Source organism: Elaeis guineensis, chromosome 15 (assembly GCF_000442705.2).
Source record: "Elaeis guineensis isolate ETL-2024a chromosome 15, EG11, whole genome shotgun sequence".
Taxonomy (NCBI): domain Eukaryota; kingdom Viridiplantae; phylum Streptophyta; class Magnoliopsida; order Arecales; family Arecaceae; genus Elaeis; species Elaeis guineensis.
Window position 1 is genome coordinate 44,455,911 of NC_026007.2, and position 6,021 is coordinate 44,461,931.

The 6,021-nt window shown below is 36.2% G+C and overlaps 1 long non-coding RNA gene across 1 annotated transcript; it reads left to right on the plus strand.

Annotated features, from left to right (window-relative positions):
• The first annotated feature begins 770 nt into the window (after nt 1-770).
• On the plus strand, nt 771-4,807 carry LOC105035053 (uncharacterized). Its single transcript, XR_830284.2, has 3 exons — nt 771-918; nt 3,428-3,584; nt 4,590-4,807. It is a non-coding gene; the product is annotated as an uncharacterized lncRNA (long non-coding RNA).
• Nucleotides 4,808-6,021: the final 1,214 nt, after the last annotated feature.

The window sequence follows — 6,021 nt, forward strand, 5'->3', positions numbered from 1 at the left end:
ATTGTTGCTAGGGTCAAACCTTGAATGTTGGGTGGTTACGTAGTAGAAAAGATGGAGAGTAGCTCCTAAATAATCTTAAGAAAAAGAAGGTTGCAAATCATACATTATAGAGTTCCATAGATAATCATAGAAGATAATTTATGATCCATCAGTCTTCTCTGTTAATATCAAACCAACCATGCATATATGCCCCCACAAAATCTGTTCATTTTAATAATCAAAGATTTCTTGAAAAAAAAATCTATTTTTTTATTTATTTTTATCAATAGGTAAGATCATTATTTTAAAATCAAGAAACTTCAAATATATTTAATTTTGTATTTGTACTACCAGATTTGATGCTTTCGGATGTGCAAGTATATATCTATTATCTTCAAATCCAAATAAATCTAATCCTAAATCCAAATACAGCATGGAATTACGACGACAATCTTTTTATATTCCAATCAACCAGAACTGATCTTAACCAATCTAATCTCACTTAATCCAACAGTGGGTAACTTCAATTTTTTAAAATCACATCGGTTGATTTGGGTGATTAATCAAATTGCTGCCAGGACCGGACCATCTAACCCAAAACTACGCGCACCTAGTCGGCATAAGTTGACCTTTTCTGAAATTCTTTGGAGCCCAAGCGTGACACCAAACGCCCTCTTCGTCCACGTCACACAGGAAGATTGGTTCGTCGAGACCTGTTATACGGTGACACATGGAAAGCCAGTAATGCAGTGCTTAGGTTTGCTAGATTTGCTAGGCCTCGTAGCGTTGTTCTTCACGAAAACGTGTTACTGTTACGATGCTTCGAGACTTAATCGCGTATAAATTAAGGACGGCGAGGCGCAGCTGCGTTGGCTGCTACTTCTCATCCTCTCTCTTCGCACCGTTTTCGGTGCCCTCCGAGGCTCTGACGGCAAGATGGTGAGCGATCTCTTCCTCGGCAGAAACCCTAGTTTCTTGCCCGATTTTTCTCATGATTGATCTGAATATTTTCGTGGATTTTGATGAATCTTTTGCTCTCGGTTCTTTTGAATTGGATCTCTTGTGGTTTTCCTTTTGTCATTAGATTCGTTTGGAACTCTCCAATCTGTAGGGATCTTGATATATTAGTTATGTTTTTATGTTGGATATGATCTTTTGGATTCTTGGAGGTCGTTGGATCTCCTTATATATGTTGATTTCTTGGACAATGAGAAGGGGCAGGAGACTATTGGAGATTATGATTGGAAAAGGAGAGATCTGATGAGAGATGTAGTGTTTTGATTTGTAGTTCATGATGTATTGAGATGAATTTGAGTATCGGATGACATCAATGACGGTTTTTAACGATTTTTCGTTCTATATAGAACAAGGAGATTATGCATGCTTGCACTTTGATTCAAATTAGTCTATGGGTAATGATGCACGCTAATTCACGAGAAAAAGAGGAAATTAAAAAAAAAATGGTCTTGAAAGGGAGAGAGAGATACTAAAAAAATAAAGATGATTTCCCAGGTTAGACAGGGTTGGGAGGATTGAAGGTGATGCAATAGCTGTGAAGCCAGAATTTGAGTGCATCAACCTGGATGTTTTGATGCATATAAACTCTTCATGCCCATGGGAGTAAATTGCAGCCATGTTCTTTTTATAAAGCACAAGTACTTTCATGTATTGCTTTTTATATATTGATATTTGTGGTTAAGATCGTCATCAGTGAGGGTCTTAAGCTGTGTTCTTTCCTGGTTTGATACTGTTGAGCTGGGTCATAATGATGGATCTTTTGAAAAGTCTTTTTAAATTTTTTTTTTAAAAAAGAGCTCAATCAAGATATGGATCATCGGCATCCCTATATGCCTTCCATGTGTTAATAAAATTTACTAATCACTGTCTGGAAATGCTGGCAATTTGGCATGGCATGTGTATTAAAGATGATGCTAAGTGCTGGACAAACATTAATATTGACATGGTTCCATAAACTTGCAACTTCATGCCAATCCCTGTTATATCAAAGTAGACTATGTTCTTGATGACAAATATTGAATGGAGCCATTTTTTTGAATGTCAGTAGATCTTGTCAATCTTTGAGTCATGCCAAAGGTAACACTCGACATAGTTTGTCTGCATGTAAAATATTGACTGCATTAGAAGCAGCAGGGGCATAATGTGGTGTGTAAGCTGAATTTATGTTAAGTTGAACGTCTATGCTTGACTCTTGGTTTTAATTTGACAAGCATATGCAGCTTAAACTACCTTCGAGTCATTTAGACATCAATCTGTACATACACATGGCAGGCCGGATTGACTGAGATTTGTTTTCAGATTGGTCGCAGTTGGGTTGATTATACACATTATTTGCATTGCTAGTAGGGTGGGATTCGGCTCATTTAGGTCTAGATTAAAAGGGCTTTACTTGAAATTTTCTCTTCTTTTTTAAAGGTTTTTCAGTTTAGTCAGACCTATTCAGGTTTGATCAGGTTGGGTTGAATTTCATGCAAACCATATATTATCTGATTGTAATCATGGCCCAGTTTGGGTTCCTATTACTTAATCCATGGTTCTAGGCTTCTGCTATGAGTTGTGTCCTTACCATTCAGAGGATGTCCTAATGTCAGGTGTCCTTATCCGTTAGCATTTTTTTCATGTGAAGTTTAAATGTTACTAGATCTTTTTCTATTACCATTTGATTGACAGGGAATATACTAACCAGGAGATGAGAGGAGAGGCTGGTAAATTTTTGGCTGGTTCGTAGCACTCATGCACACTAATGGTGATTGCCTGAGAGAAAATTGGATGGGGTTCTGGAAAATTTATCTTTTGTACCCATGCATAGTCAAATGAGAAATGTATGGAAGAAATTAAATGAGGAAATTACAAAGAGTGATTGCAGGGTGTGAATACAATATTCAGACTAATAATAGATCTGGGAAACAAGGGCTGCTTATAAACAAGGCATTCCAAATTGTGACAAGACGGTGTAATTTTCATGATGAAACATTATATAGTAAGCATTTGCTTATATAAAGAAACTGTTCCATCACAGGTAAAAGCGATAAATTCCAACTCTGAACTTTGTTTTAAATTTCTGAGACAAATCTTTTGAAAATGTTCGACTTATTGATCGTGTTTGTTCTTATACAATACCAGACCACAAGAATCCTACACAAGATTAGGAACGATATAGGTCTATCATCTTGTTGTTTGATTCGTTTGGTTTCATTATTTAAATTTCCAATTACATTTTTAGGATATGCATAATATAATTGAGTCAGTCAATGTAAATTTTGACTGCATAAGTCCTATGGTTTTTAAAAGATTAGAAGCATATGTGCTGTTGCTTTATCTAATTTCTTTCTCATAGTTTCTATGACTTGTACTTTTGCTCTTCTCAAAATTATTAAGATCAATACATTTTGATTTGAATCTATTATGATGGATCGATCGTTTTGGACAGACCACTTCAAGGCGCCTACCAGACAGGAAAGTTGCAAAATTTCAGAAAAATATAATGAAGAGGGGGTCTGTTCCCGAGACAATGGTTAAAAAGGGAAATGACTATCCTGTTGGGCCAATTCTGCTTGGGTTCTTTATCTTTGTGGTCATTGGATCATGTATGTTATCTTAATCAGATCTAGTTGATACCAGAATTTGACATACCTCATTTAAATTTTGCTTCTATTTTCTTATTTTACGTTTTTATGGTTATCATTTATTTGACACTAAGCTTGATATATAAGACGAATAGCTATTGTAAATGAGAAGGTCAACATAAATTGATGCAGGGAAGATCAATGAGTAGATTGCTTTGTTACATTCTTGACCTTCTGTAAATTTTATGCCTGGTTTCTACAATAACCTATCTATGACATCTGAACAATTGATGCTGACATATTGATATGTGCAACTGTGGCTTTACAAGATTAATATGACATTTGGGAACATTTATGCTTCAGTTCTCTATGTAATCATAGTCTTTCTTCATGTTAGCCTTACACTGCATATATCAAGAATGCTGGTTGCACTGCAGATATATTATAAGTTATTCATTCTTTTATCATTATATCATTATTTGCTTTCTATCATTATCCCTAAATTGTTTTCAAGCTTTGTTTCTTTTAGATTTGTCTCCTGTGAATGCACTAATCGACCCTTCTACAGCATTCTATATTCATTCTTTTATCGTTGTATCTTTCATTTGCTTGTCTATCATTATGCCAATATTTTTTTTAAGTCTTGCTTTTTTGAAAAAAACAATTATCTCCTGTGAACACACTAATTAAACCTTCAACATGTTTTGTGTGGTCATTAATGTCTTCATATGTCAGCAGCAAGACGATTTATTAGTCAGTGTGTAGGGTTGCTTTCTTTGGGTAACATTTCACGCTAACTGCTTTAATGACCTTAGCTAAGCCTATCCATTACTTGGTGGACTTTCCTGTACCATGATAGTTTTGTCCCTCCTTTCATTTCTTATTCAATTCGTGTGTGCAAGCATGTGTTTACACTCTGAATCAAAGAACTATTGTGATTAGAAGCTTGTAGGTACAGTTTCGGATTTTTAATAAATGCTAATGTGTCATCTACTCTCTCTCTCTTTTTTTTTTTGGTATCGGCAGCTATATTTCAGATAATCAGGACTGCTACGAGCGGTGGGATGGCCTAAAGCAAATGACGGACAAACTCCTCAAGTTGGTGGTTGATAGTACAAGTTTAAACCTAATGTAAACTCTATATGCAAAGAAATGTTAGGGAGAAGCTCTGTGATGTCGTCTTGTTTCCGTTCCTGACAATATCAGGTTTGGATAAAATAGTTAAAGGTGCCTTTCCACTCCAACTCTATCGGTGTTGCTTACCCTAGTCTCTCCTCTCATATCTTCAGTTATATATTCTGCTATTTAAACATAATAACAGGAGAATGATAACATTTTTATCAAAAAAGGATAACATCTTTAGAGTATTTTTAATATATCCGAGAGGCATTATTATAGTGTTGTTATGCAAACAGAACTGTCATCTGTCAGAGAGCTTGACAAAAACCTTCTGATTTTGATTTGTTACTAGTAAATGTTCGCTGAATTAATTTGCATAATGGGAAATGAAAAGATATCATCACGGATACAGCACATTACTTGAAGGTATGGCAGAGGGTAGATATTGTTGATGGAAGCAATTTTGGGTTTTGGAAATGTTTTTGAGGTTAAATTGTCTCTTCAGGAACAGTTGTAACTTGTGTCGTTGCAGCTGTGTGAAGCATACGCCTTTTTTTTTCGGTAGAAGAGCATACGCCTTTTTAGTTGGCACTTGTAGCGAATGGGTCGGTGGTTCAAAAATTCATAAAGCGTGGGTTCGGCATGGCGATAATGCAGTTTATCTTTTCTTTTTTTAAATGGAATTAGAAATCGCAATGCGAAGTGTTCCACGATGTTCCTTCTCAAATCGTTCTGCGTATAGAGTGCATATTAACATTTTATGATTGGATGGTGCTCTTTCCTCTTGTATGCCACATGTTTGCATGATGTGCACATGCACACACTCCCAAATACACAGCTAGGATGCCACAGGGACATGCAAAAGAAGTTCACAATTGTTGGAGATTTTTTGACGGATGATTCTCTGATGATTAAACTACTTAAAGCTCGAGAATAATAAAAAAAAAAAGGGAGAAAGGCAAGAGTGCAAAGGGTTAGCAAAAAAAAGAGAGGGAGAAAGGCAAAGGGCATTTTCTCTCTGTCCTTAAGCTTAACTCAAGGATCTCTTAGTCATCTCTTCATATAAAGATGGAGTTGTTGTAGATTGTCGTGTCTGAACTTGGTAGGCCATCCTACTAGGCCACGATCTGCTAGATCGTTAGGATCAGAAAACTGCAAATCGGAGGTTGTTAGTCATAGGTAGTGACCATATTTTGATAGTCTGTTGGAAGACTTCAGATGATGGCTCATATGGTTGAATAGATAGGTGACCTGAGGTCGGCACATAGCCAAGGCCTTGGCCTGATGCGTTATCATTAATGTTAGTCGTAGAAAATCATCCTGTGTGGTCGGTGAGGTC